The sequence below is a fragment of the Nicotiana tabacum genome, chromosome 17 (genome assembly GCF_000715075.1).
Source record: "Nicotiana tabacum cultivar K326 chromosome 17, ASM71507v2, whole genome shotgun sequence".
NCBI lineage: Eukaryota > Viridiplantae > Streptophyta > Magnoliopsida > Solanales > Solanaceae > Nicotiana > Nicotiana tabacum.
The window spans coordinates 68567995-68583871 of NC_134096.1; positions in this window are offsets into that span (position 1 = coordinate 68567995).

The following is a 15877-nucleotide window of genomic DNA, read 5'->3' on the forward strand; positions in this document are numbered from 1 at the left end:
TAATTAATTGTTAAAAGAAATTATTCATCCTCTCGAATTGATCTTATAATAAATATACTCTCCTTCCGGAGGTACATAAGAAAATGTCCTCCTATCTTGTGGAGCGGGCCGAATGCCTCGGCAGGATAGATGCATCTATGGATCATACCGCACGTCCCTCGGCAGCGTACACGACACTCTGGATCAGGCCGTACGACCTCGACAGAAATCGTGCTTAATAATAATAATAATAATTACACGATACTTTGATAGTTTATTGCAGCTTGTGAAGCTAATTGATAAATTGGAAATCTTTGAAATTTAAAGAATTATTATCCCTGCTTGTTAATGAATTATTGTTATTCCTGTAAATGAGACAAATTGATAAATTGAAAATTTATTCGAATTGAAGGAATTTAATTTTTTCTACTGGTTAAATAAAGTATTGTTATATTCTATGAATCATGCTGATTTAGATATTCTAGTTTTATTTCAATTATTATTATTGACCCATAGTGAGCGTCAAAGTCGGCCATCTCGTCTCTACCACTTCGAGATTAGGCTTGATACTTACTGGGTACACGTTGTTTACGTACTCATACTACACTTGCTGCACTTTTTGTGCAGGACCTGAGGCAAGTACTAGTGGGGGGCCTATCGTCTTACACCCACGTTATCCAGGGGCATAGTGGTGAGCTGCCTTTCTGAGCCGTTCTGCAGCTACCAGTGTCTCTTCTTGTATTTTCATTCTGTATATTTTTATTTCAGACAGTATTTGAGGTTTTGTATAATCTACTAGATGCTCATATATTTGTGACACCAGGTCTTAGCACACACATTGGTAGAATTGGGAGTTGATTATTTTTTTCTTGGATTTAAATTAATTGGTATCTTTTCTATTTTCTTTAATATTGCTAGTAAAATAATAAAATTACTTAGAAAATTATTCTAAAAATAATTGATGTATGTTTAAATTACTAGTTGGCTTGCCTAGCTGTAGTGTTGGGCGCCATCACGACCTATAGGTGAAATTGGGTCGTGACACACAAACTACAGGAGAAAAATCTAGTGTCTCTATACATCAGAGTCTATCAAAAGAAAATACAGAAGATAATCGACATTGGGTAGAGTAGGCAGGGGACTCCGAGGTCTGCGGACACGACAGATATACCTTAAAATCTGCAAAGCTGTCCTGGCTCACTGATAGTGCGGCTGATAAGGAGCACCTGGATCTGCACACGAAAAACATATGTAGAGAGTAGCATGAGTACACCACAATCGGTACCCAGTAAGTGCCAAGCCTAACCTCATTCGAGTAGTGACGAGGTCAGGTCAGGGCCCTACTGGTAAATATATAATAAAACAAGATAGAGTTTAATACCGCAATAAAATAAAGGTTGAAATCTAACAACAATGAAATCATAGAAGGTAACGGCTCAGTACACAGAAACACAACGGGGATCTCCCGAGATACTATCCCGTAGCCCCAAACGTAAATGTGCAGTACAAGGGGATCTCCCGGAATACCGTTCCGTAGTCCCAAATTAAATATGCAATGCATGAGGATCTCCCGAAATACCGTTCCATAGTCCCAAAGTAAATATGCAGTACAGGGGGATCTCCCGGAATACCATTTCGTAGTCCCAAAGTAAATATGTAGTACAAGGGGATCTCCCGAAATACTGTTCCATAGTCCCAAAGTAAATATGCATTACAGGGGGATCTCCCGAAATACCATTCCGTAGTCCCAAAGTAAATATGCAGCCAAACCATAAAATTCAATAGTTACGACACAAAATTCTACAGTTCAACCTAAGTACCAGTTAAGGAAAGACAAGTAAATTCACTAAACAATTGCACGTAGTTTAAGTAAATAGTTAAGGCAAGTAGGCATGCTATTCCAGTCTAGCAGGATACTACACATGCTGATGAAACTCAAATAAGAAAGAAATTAGGTTATTACTTAGTAGAAAAACGGGTTTTTACACAATTAGCCTGTGTACGTACTCGTCACCTCACGTACACGACGCTCATATATCAAAAACAGTACAAATCTTATGGGGAGTTCCCCCACACAAGGTTAGGCAAGCCACTTACCTCGAACCAAACTCAATCAATCAGTCACAATGCCTTTCCCACGAATATTCTGCTCCGAATGACCCAAATCTAGCCAAAAGCAATTAAATATCATAAATACAACCATAATAGACTCATCTAATTAATGAAATCAATCACTTTAACAAAAAATCCGAAATTAACTCAAAAATCGCCCTGGGGGCCCACGTCTCATAATCGGGTAAAAGCCACAAAATACGAACACCCATTCACTCACGAGTCTAACCATATAAAAATTACTCAAATCCGACCACAAATCCCCTTTCAAAACTCGAAATCTTTGTTGAAGAAGTTCTTCCAAATTTCTCCCAATTTCAACCCCAAAATTCGAAAATAAATGATGAAATCAACCATAGATTAGTGGAATCTAACCATAAAGGAGTTAAGAATCATTACCCAAAAACTTCCTCTGAAAATCTCTCCAAATTTTGCTTTCTACCGAGCTCTCAATCAAATTTTGAGTTATGAACCAAAAACCCTCGATTTTGAACTTTAATTCTGCCCAGATATTTTTCCTTAATCGCGATCGCGAAGAAAAACTTCGCTGCCCCATTATTTTACTCTACGCGAACATGTAACTCTCCATGTGAATGCGATGAAATAGCTCCTCAGACTTACGCGATCGCGACTGACCTCACGCGATCGCGAAGAACAACACCCAATTCCACTGCTGCCTTATTTCTTCTTCGCGAACACGGCCTAGCCCACGCGTTCGCGATGCATAACCTGACGAACCTACGCGATCGCGTCCCATTCTTAGAGAACGCGAAGAGATAACCTAGCTGGTCTCCCAATTACTCTACGCGATCGCGATGAAGGAAAACCAGCTGCAGAACACCAGCAAAAACTACCAACTCATTAAGTCCAAAAATGACCCGTTGAGCATACGAAACACGCCCGAGGACACCGGGACCTCAACCGAACATACCAACCAAATCCTTAAACACCATACGAACTTACTCGATCCCTCAAATCACATCAAATAACGCTAGAATCACGAATCACCCTCCAATTCAAACTTAAAGAAACTTGAAAGTTCCAAATTCGACAGCCGATGCCGAAACCAACCAAACCGATGGAACTCCATTCCGGAGTCATCTTCACACAGTTCCGACTACGGTCCAAATCCTAAGGCTTAAACCTCCACTTAGGGATTAAGTGTCCCAAAATACTCCAAAAACCAAAACGAAACCTCCCGGCAAGTCATAATAGCAGAAATAGATATGGGAGAAGCAGTAAATAGGCGATTGGGGATATTACTCTAAAAACAATCGGCCGGTTCGTTACACAGACCCATGCGCTATGCTACAATCTATCTCTTATTCAAAGGTTACTGGTCTCCACCCACCTACCCACCCACCCAAGAATTCTCATTCACTTCTAAATCACATTATTCTCAAAGAAGAATCACTCATTCATGATAACCATATAGATCTCATAATTCCAGTAGTTGCCCGAACTATATTTTAACATGATTCTTGTCCGCGCGAGATACATAGGCAACCCTGCATAAGGATTCGGTCTCCCTACTATTTCAAAATCATTTCCTCAGTACTGGAAACTGGGTCAATTCTTTTGAAATAGTACAATGATGTTGTCAACCTAGAAATCTCCGATAGCATCAACTAACTGTAATGACCCGACTTGTCGTTTTAAGAATTAACACCCCGTTCAACGACTTAAGGTCTTGAGCAGCTTCGTATTATATGTATTGACTTGCGTGCATGGTTGAATTCAGTTACCGGATGATTCAGGGTGATTTGGGACACTCGGTCCCTAAAATGGAAGCTTAAGACTTAGGATTTTGACCATAGTCAGGAATGTGTGAAGGCGACTACAGAATGGAGTTCCGTCGGTTCTGTTAGCTCCGTTGGGTGATTTTGGACTTGGGAGCATGTCCGAAAAATTATTTGGAGGTCCGTAGTGGAATTAAGCTTGAAATAGCGAAAGTCGAATTTTTGAAAAGTTTGACCGGGGGGGGGGGATGACTTTTGATATCGGAGTCGGAATCCAATTTTGGAAATTTGAATAGCTTTGTTATGTCAATTATGACTTGAGTGCAAAATTTGAAGTCATTCCGAATTGATTTGATGTGTTTCGGCACAAGATTTAGAATTTGAAAGTTCAAAGTTCATAGATTTTAATTTGAGGCGTGATTCTTCGTTTTGATGTTGTTCGATGTTATTTGAGGCCTCGAGCAGGTCCGTGTTATGTTATGGGACTGGATGGTGTGATTGGACGGGGTCCCGAGGGGCTCGGGTGAGTTTCAGGGTGGTTTCGGACCATTTCTAGGTCATCTATAGCTGTTGGTTTTTGGCTACAGCAGTGTGCTATGTGATGGCGTGGAATTGGACGCGATCGCGAAGCACAAAATGGGGGAAAATTGCCAGTGAATCGCGATTGCGGAAGGCCTTTCGCGATCGCGTAGAGGAAATTTGCTGCTGCACTGACCCGACTTTAGAAACTTATATCTCGCAATCTATAAGGAATTTAGAGATGATTGAAAAATAAGAGTTGTAGCCCTTTTATGTCTAGTTTTCAGAAATGTAAACTATTTGTAATTTGGAGGTGTGTACCAAAAGTTATGGTGGATACACTACAGGCTGTCCGGGAAGAGTTTGGAAATCTCTGTTGCATAGGGCTGACTTTGGAAGCTTATATCTCGAAATATATAAGGAACTGGGAGATGAGAAACAAATGAAAGTTATAGCCCTTGGAATCTAGTTGTCAGAAAGTTAAACCATTTATCATTTAGAGTTTTGTACAAAACGTTACGACCATTATACTAGAGGTTGTCTGGAAGAGCTGGAAAGTTTGTTCTTCGCGATCACGATTGGTTTTCCGCGATCGCTAAGAGCAATTTTGGGGCTGAAAAACTTTATACTTCGCGATCGCGAAGCATTTTCCACGATCGCGAAGAGTAAATACCTGGGCAATAGCTATATTTCGAGGTTTCAGCCATTTTTAACATATTTGGAGCTATGAAGCTCGGATTGAAGCGATATTTTAGGCGATTTTCACCATATGGATTGGGGTAAGTATTCTATATCCTAAAATGTTTATATTTCATGAATTTATGATTATATTCATCGTTTAATTTGGATTTTAATGGAAGAAATCAAGATTTTTGTAAAATCTTTCAAAAACAAAAATTTAAGATTTGGAGGTCGAGTTGTTATTGGAATTCGATAAAATTGGTATGGTTGAACTCGTATCGGAATGGGTGTTCGGATATCATAAAAATTATGCCGGGTTCCGAGGGGCGCGCCCCGCATTGACTTTTGTTGACTTTTTGGAATAAATTTTTAAGTCAACGTATTATTATCCAGAATTGTTTCCGATAAATTTTAATGAAGTTATACAATTTAATTTGGATAGATTTGAGCGGTCCGAAGGTAAATTCAAGTAAGAAGGCAATTTTGGAATATCGGCATAAGTTCAAAAAGGTAAGTATCTTGCCTAACCTTGAGTGGGAAAATTGCCCCTTAGGCATTGAATCTTATGTGAAAAATTGTGTAATTGAAAATCATGTACGCGAGGTGACGAGTACATACTTGGTTTATATGTGCATATTATATCGATTGAAATTCGTAGACGCCCTTAAGTATTAAATTGTGGAAAGTTGTTGTAACTTATTAAATCCCTTATTTGTCATGCCTCATTCCTTGTTTGCCGAGGTTATTCTATTATGATAATTTGGTGTGATTGCCACTTGACTTTTATGTGAACTCTGTGTTTGTTTGAGTCGCCATTTTTATGGAAAACACTTTCTTATTTGATTTTACCTACATATAATTTAAATGAAAAATTTAGTTAATAAGATGAATAAATCTATTTATTTCTTGAAGTTATTATTTAAAGGAGGTGTTGTTCCTTGATGAATTACTTTTCAGTTCACGTTGTTGAAAATTTGGTATTGAATTATAAAGGTCGTGAATCATGTTGAGGCAAAGTGCCAAATTGTGAAATATTATTCGGTTGAGTTATTTACTCCCGAACATTTTGTTAAGATGTTGTACACATTATGATCGATTCGTGGGGTCCTTATGGTGGAAAAATAAGGTATTGTTGATTTATGTGGAAAGTTATAATATTTGAGTACTTGATGTGCAATTTGTGATATGTTGTAATATTTGAGCACTTGATGTGCACTTTGTGATATGTTGGAATATTTGAGCACTTGATGTGCAATTTGTGATATGTTGAAATGTTGGAGCACTTGATGTGCAATTTGTGATATGTTGTAATATTGGGACACTTGAGGTGCAAGTTGTATTATGTTGTGATATTTGGGCACTTGAGGTGCGATTTTTGAAATATTGTGATATTGATATGCATGCGGTGAGATAAGGGTGGCTTGAAACACGTGGCTAGTAGGAAAACTACTAGAAGTCATGCGGTGATATAAGGTCAGGGTGTTGAAACGCATGCGGTGAGATAAGGGTGGCTTGAAACGCGTGGCTAGTAGGGGAACTACTAGAAGTCATGCGGTGTGATAAGGATGGCTAAAACGCGGGATGTTATTTCGGTAAGAAAATGATTTCTTTAAAAATTAAATGTGAATGCTCCCGCGATAATATAAGAAATGAGATATTGTGAATTTATTTATGATTTGGGACTACGAGGCGGTACCTCGGGAGTGCCCTGTTGAAATTTCTTTATTTATGTTCTTGCCTTGGGTGATTTTGTTTCATTTAATATGTAAATTATTGTCTTCTTCCGTGATGTACTAGTTGACTTTATTATTATGTGTTTTGTGCTCCTAGTTGTATTGTGTTGGCTTTGGCTTTTTAGCACGAGACTCTGAAGAAGTATATTTCTGGTTTTTCTTACTGATTTTCGATGATTGAGTTGATTTAAATAAAAGAAATTATTATTATGTTTTAAATTAAATGGTTTTACAACCAAACCAGTAGTTTATCTGATGCTTTAATTTAAGTGCAATGTTATTTTCTTCACCCAAATGATTTCAAAAAAATAAATTCAATTCTTTGTTGATTTCTTACTTGATTTAAAAATTCTAAACTCACTTTAGTGAAAATAAATTGATCATGTAGATCATATATACATTGAGGATATTGGCATGTAAATTGTGCGTGCAGTTGTGATATGAAATGAGGGCACGAGGTACCAGGAAAATATGATGATTTAATTATGGGCACGAAGTGCCGTCGAGATATGAAAAATGGGCTGAGACCCGTATTTTTATGATTATGAAATGAGGTATCACATGGTGACTTTTTAATTGAAGAATTATATTCAAAATATTTATTTGGAAGAATTTTTATTCAGAAGTATTATATGAAAGAATTATATTTGAAAGATATTTATTTGAGGAAAATTATATTTGAAAGAGAGTTATTTGGTAGAATTATATGTGAAGCATATTTATTTGAAGAATTTGATTTAATTGGGTGTACTTGTATTTATTATTTATTGAGCGATATTAAATGGTATTTTGTTGTCTTGCTGTGTATATCACTGGTTGTTTTATGATGTCCTTATTGTTATCTGTTTCCTTCTATCTTGTATATTATATTGCACAGGCTATTAGACTAGTAAGTGTCTTGACTGTATCTCGTCTCTACTCCACTGAGGTTAGTCTTGATACTTACTGGGTACCGACCGTGGTGTACTCATACTACACTTCTGCACATTTTTGTGCAGAGCCAGGTATTGGAGATATCGGACTTGAGCAGAGTTAAAGAGGGACCGTAAGGATTCAAGGTAAAGCTGCTTGGTCGTCGCAGTCCCTTGGAGTCTTTTCATTTCATTGTACTGCTAATTTTTAATCAAACGGTATTGTATATTCGGTCCTCGTGATCATTTCATGTATTCAGTTAGAGTTCGTGACTCGGTACTACCAGTCTTGGGAGGTTGTATATTCATATTTATCCCGCTGTTAGTTTTGGTTACTTATTTAATTTTTTTTTAAAAAAATGGCTCCAAAAATGTAATTGAAATCGGCTTACCTAGTCTTAGAGACTAGGTGCCATCACAACGCCTGTGGTGGGATATTTGGGTCATGACACCAACCTTCACCCAAAAATTCCAAATCTTAAAATACCATACCAGTCTTACCCTAAACATCATTCGAATTAAATCCCACCATACGGGATGCAAGTACTTTCTTCAAACATCTTACTATGGAGTCATGGTGTTCATTCTCACTCTCCAAATTCAGAGATTCAATACAAGTCAACCCACTTTTGTTGCAGGGAAATGCTGTTAGTCGGCTTTCAAGGAGTGTCATGCCCGCGCGACTCGTACAAACGAAGAGGAACAAGCAATGCCTCGAGTCAACACAAATTGATTTCCCTCGCTCAAAAAAAGAATTTTTCTTTGGATGCAGGAAGGACAACATCATCTATAGAACCTTCATGGAATGCCAACAACGCATTCCCATTCACAATCGGATATACCATTAGTTGCACGGCCTAACTCTACACCCTCTTAATTTTATAACTTCATCTGAGAAGGTCTCTAACATTCTCTCCTTTGAGTTTTGCAGGAATATCATCCTAAGCACTTCACGGGAGATAACATCTGACCTCAGACTTAGTGGAGCACCAGTCATCTAATCAATGGAGTATTAGTTTTACAATGAACTCCATTAACTTTCATGACTTCGCTGCTCTCACCATTTTTCTATATTTAGATCGGAATATAGTTCCTGGTTGTCAACCGGGGATGATCAAAAATGGTTCTTATGGAAAGTCGAAAGGTGCCTTATCTTGGGACTGCACGAGAATAGCATCTGACCTTAGACTTGGTGGAGCATCCGTCAGATAATTAGGGGAGTAGTAGTTTTACAATAAACTCCCCTATTTTTATGACTTCGCTGCTCTCACCTCTTTTTTATATTTAGATCAGAATTTCGTCCCCGATTATCAATCAGGGATGATCATCAAATGGTTCCCATGGACAGCTGAAAGGTGTATCACCTTGGGATCGTTCAGGAGATAACATCCGACATTGGACATCGTGGAACATCAATCGAAAAATTAGGGGAGTGTTAGTTGTACAATCAGGTTCTTAGTTGCAATATTTATCACGGCACTACTCTAACAATATTTCTATATCTTGATCAGATTATCGCCCGGCTAATATCCAAGGATGATCACCAAAAGGTTCATATGGACAACTGGAAAGTCGCAACAAAAACATCCCTGCAGTCAAGTAGGAGACAACCACAACAACTATCTCGCAAGCAGTCAGGAGGCATCGAAGCAACTGATCGAATGAGCAACTGGGGCACACTTTTCGGATGGAGTCACTCTTCAACTCCAGAGATACCACACCTAATCATGGGTACCACAAGTCATCGCTCCGGGTTTGTCTATACCCTTTCCTTTCATACATATCTCTAACGTTATTAGTATTGTTAGTTGCAATGCTTTGAAATAGGAGAGTAAAAGAAGTGTTGAAAACTATACATCTCATACTCTAAAATCTTCACGAACTACACGTATCTGATTCTTGACCATGTGTCAAGATACGTAGGCACCCTGTAATAGGTCCGATTTTCCTCATCCTTAGCTAGACGAATCGGTCAAGTCGTACCACTTGGGTCACAGTTGACCAAAGATATTTGGGAAAAGATCATTCCCAAAAAGCAAACAAATAAAATAATAAACACATATATATCTTCCTCTGTTGCTTCTCTAGAAATCTCTCCGTGAGACATCAATGTCAAAATCTAAAATACTATCCTCTTTCCTTGAGAAAATTCAAAAATAAAATCCAAAATGTCTTCCCTCTATCTCTAATCTTCCCGTACTATGCTTGACCTGATTCTCATTTCAATGAGATATGTAGGCAACCTGCGGGTTCGGTCACATATTTCAAAAAACAAAAATCAATCAATCAAGGACCCTTCTCGAGTTCGATCTCATTTTTCAAAAACAAAAACAATACTCCCATCATTTGGAGATTTTTAATTCCTGCCTCTCCCATCACGTAGAGATTTTACATTTCAGCAACTCCCATCGTGCGGAGATTTTAAATTCATGTCCATGCTCTGATATCGCATCGGAAAGGTACTACAACCCATCAAATACTCCCATTGCGTGGAGATTCAAATTTCCTTTCCTGTCACTCCCATTGCATGGAGATTTTATTTCCTGCCAATGCTCTGATATAGTTTCGGAATGGTAACTACAAAGCCTGTCTAACTTTCAATGCTCCGATATCGATTCGGAAAGGTAACTACAAAGTCCGTCTAAATTTCAATGCTCTAATATTGTTTCGGAACGGTAACTACAAAACTCGTCTAACTTTCAATGCTCCGATATTGCTTCGGAACGGTAACTACAAAGCCCGTTTACATTCAATTCTCTCTATCAAAAATCACAAAAAAGGTTATTAATCCAAAATTTCAAAAGATGAAATGAGATGATAATCTAAAAATATTTCCTTTCTATTTCTAATCTTTCTGAACTTAGCTTGAATTGATTCTCATTTCAACGAGATACGTAAGTAACCTTCGAGTTCGATCTCATTTTTTTAAAAACAAAGCCAAACAAATTTGATTAAGTTAAAAATTCAAAAAAAGGAAAGGAGAAAAACAAAAACAAAATTGTTAAGTGAAAATAAAAAATAATATACAAAAAAAAAGAAAAAAAAGAGGAGAAACTTTTCTTTGAGTCTGGTCCCATTTATCAAAAACAAAAAGACAAAAAAAGACCAATTACCAAATATTTGACTTGGTTGGTACCGATATAGTTAGGAATGTGCATGAGAAAGAACAAATGTTAATGGGTATGATGGAGAGGATCAACTTTGGGTAAACCATAGACTCTTGTAGTACCTCTCAATTATACCTTAGTGATGTTTGAAAAGTCTCGTGCTTACAGTTAGGATAAGAACAAAGCCGACCTCATCATTTCACGTGCATTGTATGGTGAGCCTAGATTAAAATTCATTACATTGCTTTGTGGATATAGAACTTGCCCCGAATGTCTGTTGACGCGAAATCCTAAGTAACGCTTGGTTTGGGAAAGAATCGTAGGCCTTCTTTAACCCGTTTGAGCCTTTCAAGCCCACCAAACAATATCAATCCCTAGCACTATCCCTTTTGAGCCTTAAGTCTTTTTTTTCGACAACCATATCTTAGCCCATACCCTTTCTTGTGCTAAATGCACTACCCCTCTCTTGGCCCGACCTCCTCGAGCGCACTGAAAACGTATAACTTTGGACGAAGACCAAAGTGAAGGCGATAAACACAAAAAGGCAAAAGATACAAAGTCCAAGATAATCAAAGACACGACTTCAAGAAAAGAAAAAGGAAACTCGCAAGTTCAAAAGAAGGATCCAACAAGAAGGAAAAACTTCCACAAATTCGATGGGAAATAAAAAAAAGGAGAAAATTCCACAGATTCAAAGAGGAGAAACTCCTACAAAATAAGGGAAAACTCAACTCCTGCAAAGCAGGAGAAACCTCAAAAGAAAAAAAAAACTCCAAAAAACGGAAGAAGAACCTCCAACAAGTTAAAAACAAAGTCAAAACAAAGAAAGGGATATCAAGTCGAACAAGATCAAACGCCGAAGCATAGTTTGGACACCGAAGGCACAGACACAAAGCAATGCTCAAGGAGGATTAGTCACTTTATCCAAAAATAATTATCCTACCCGTCCCAAAGACTACATTACAATCCAATGATAAAACACTACATGATCCCAGAGGCGGCTCAACAAAAATTGTGGCCTAAAGCCAAACCTTAATAAGAGGCCTTAAATTAATTAATATTTTTCTTTGTTTTTTTTCTTTTTTTTAACAATTTGCATACGAATCCTTTTGTATGTATCTTGATCATTCACTCAGTTATTTGCTAGCTCCCACTACTGGAGATACTTGGTAACTTAACCTCACTAAGGGTTATATTATATTTTATAAGAAACATATATTGACGAGTAAAATAGTATATTTTTATAAATTCTCATAATGTAATAATCTCAATTTTGTACCACTAAATAGATATCAAAATAATTTCATACATTTGGAATAATTCGAGTTTATTTTGAAGTAAAAAAAGTGTTTATCTACTCTTTATAAGAAATAATCATCTCCAAGAGATATTTTATTTTTTTAATTGTCAAAGTTATCATTAAGTTATTCATTTTCATATATTGCATGTTTCTTATAAAACTCGATTATTTATTTGAATAACCTCTATCACATTTTAAAAAATGAAGTATAAAATCTAATCTCTTTATTAATAAATTTATAATATGCAAATAATATATAAAAAATAGATAATTTTGGGGCCTTCAACTTTTGGGGGGCCTAAAGCAATTGCTTTAGTGGCCTCCCCATTGAGCTGGCATTGCATGATCTTATTCCAAGTGTTCTCAAATTAGTGGATACTCACATAAAGGTCAAGCATATGGTATCTCAACCGCATGCATTGAACATCTTTCTGAGTGAGAGTGTACTTCTTAAAATGTCCTAATAAAAATAAAAATACTTCAAAAATATGTGAAAATTAGGATTTACTTTTGGTGAGGGCACTTGAAACATGAGAATAGACAGCATTCAAAACTTTAGATTGAAGCAAGATAAACAAATCTTGTCGAACTTAGGTATACATGAGGTACCACTTGAAGCTAGAGGAATTACTCATAAGCTGATATCGGATTGCTGGAAAGTATATGATGAAAATTCTTTTGATGTAACCGCACCTGTGAGGTTTTGGCCAGTGTTTTAAAAGGCGTGGGCGTAAGGCGAGGCGTTTTACATATGCCTCAGCGGGGCGTAAGCCCCATAGGTATTTAATTTATTTAATATTTTATAAAATAATATAATGATAGTAAATATTTATAAACATGTAAAATTGCATAAAAATTGAAAAAAAACAATATATATATATATATATATATATATATATATATATATATATATATATATATGTGTGTGTGTGTGTGTGTGTGTGTGTGTGTGCGCGCGCGTGCGCGCTCCATTCCCACAAAAAATTAGTCAAACAATCTATTATACGCTACTTACAAGCAATATTTTAAAAGGCGGGGTGTAACGACCCAAAATCCAAAAAGGCCGTGATGGCGCCGGACACCAGTGTCAAGCAACCCAACCATAATCAATTAACTTAATTACCCATTTTAATATTTTTGAAGTAAAACTTTCTTCAATGAAATAGTAAAGATAAAACTCATAGAGTAAATGATAAATATTTTTAGCAACCAAATTTCTAAACAATTCACAACCATTCCCAAAACCCGGTGTCACAAGTGCATGAGCATTTACTAGGGAATTAAAATAAAATACAATATCTGTCCAGAATACAAATTAGACAGGAAGATATAATAACTCTAAAGGAGATTCTGTTAGCTGCGGATCGTAATATAGAATGCAGCTTACCTATATCCCCACAATTATTAACCACACCTCTGCGCCCACAAGGCCTCTATACTTATATGTATCTTCACAATAAAATATGCAGCAAGTGCAGTATGAGTATAAAAACAATGTGTACCCAGTAAGTATCAAACCTTCTACTTAACTTATTTCAAGAGAACCATTGCAACACCTGACTGAATTCCCATATCTGCAAAAAATACCGGCCTCAAGTAGTGGTCTACACCACCATAACTCTTTTGGGATCCCTCTACACATAACATGTCATAATACTTGAATTCCTCCAAATAAAATCAATTATGGCGGCCGTCAAGCCTCGCACGTACCGCCACAAATCACACGCATAATTCAATGCGCTGAAGGAACTGATCATTGCCACCATCATGCCTATTCAACCATTGTTAGTCGACCCGTATTTTCTCAATTTATTCTCAACTTTCCTTAGAAATAATAATAGCTCCATTCATTAAATCACAAACTCAAATCCGCACTCATCCCAAGTGACCTTATTTCACGAGACCACTCTATTTCAAAACCCACTAATTATCTCATATCCCTTCTTGTGTGCACTTTTTACATCTTCAGCTGGTACACCCATTCTGATACTTCTTTTATGAATCCGAAGTTATTTTCTTCCGTTTCTCTAATGCTACACCATAACCTAAAGATAGCGCAGAGTACTCCAAGCCCCGTTTCATAATCTGTTGCAAAAGCTCGATACTCAACCATACTATAGACTCGAGATCCTTAGACACCACACTTTAAATTTTTGAATCCACTAGGAATGTTATTGAGAGTCACTCGCTCTGACGTGTTCCCAAACATTATCAATTCCAAGGACCTGCTAGCACATTGACACTTTATCAAAGAAACATCCGACTATTTTACTTTCCTGTGCATTATATCTACACGAAGCATAAACTCTAAGTCTTCTAAAAACCTGAATATGAATTGATAAGGCCAAATATGGCACACATTCCCCAAATACTTTGCTCAAATTACCACTGATGTTTTCTTTACTTAGTTGCAATGGCCCACTAATACACCGATAACCAGAAACCGTACAAGTTGATACTACGCAATCCAATTATAGACGGTGGGGCTCTCCCACTTAACTTGAAGCTACAATTACAAAAATTTTGGAATCCACCGAGATTCTTTCTTCATTGTTGACATGATCCTTCACACGCAACTCGCCAAATGTTCTCGAAATCCTTCTATTAACCTTTAATAAATACTCCGAACCAATAGCCACATTTACATATTAAATCTCTTACCGGGTAGACAGTAGAATTCTTCGCAGAAGCTTTGTCAATACCACGCAACCGCTAACTTGCTCACAGGAGATAACCCACCCGTGGAAATTACATGCCGACATATTCCAACGCCGATGCACTGGGTGCAAATACTACGAAATCAGTAGATCATCCTGAGTTGAAGCTCATTCACCAGCTGCATCAGTCCGTTCACTCCTCGTGGACATCAGCTAAAGGTGCGACAATACATTCTAATCCAAAGTCATGTTGTATCCTTCTTCATATCAAGCAACTCTCTCCTGTCACACCAAATCTTCCTCAATATAGCAGCCAATATTCCAAATTAAGCCCGTAGACCTAGTCATTGTCCACCATGAATCCCAAATCACTTCAAACTTTCCTCAGGCCTTGTAGTTATCCTACCACGTAACCCATATGCTACTTTGCCACTCTCCCACTTTGGTCAAACCCTCTCCTTTAAGCAACTACTCGACTTCTGTTTTCTTACACTTGGCCTTCTAGGAACTTAACCACCACAAGACACCTTCCACATGTCCTTTCTCATCCTTCGCTACCTAGTTGTTGCCTTAACTCAAAATCCGTCTCTGTAGCACTTGAACCAATAGCTCATTACCAGCTTTAAACCTTTCTGACGATCATCCTTCTCGAGACATCAATACTAGAAACGCTGCTTCGATCCCGAATCACTGCACACCGCGATCTCTAACAACTGCTTCCCCTATACCAATTCCTAACACCCCGCCGTGAAGGCGAGTTGAAGAAAACCATAACATTGGCGAACCTTAACGTATTTTATAAGGCGATGACACCACATCAAAATTGAGAACTCTACCACGCTCGAAAATATCAGGCTTCATTACTATATCAACCCCAATCCTGAACATTCATACCCCGATTACCTTTTTCTCTGTTGGAAATAAAACATGGAACCTCTGAATTATGTACTGAGAAAAACCTTCTTTCAAGTCGTTTACTACCCTGACACATAGACGGGCATTTTACCATTTTATAAACACTGTGCGATAATAATGCACGAATCATCATAACGATCAATGCCAAATCTCAAAACCTTAGGTAGTACTGATACTTAATTTGAAATGACAGAGCCGCCTTTCGCAAAGCGACGGCAATAGCC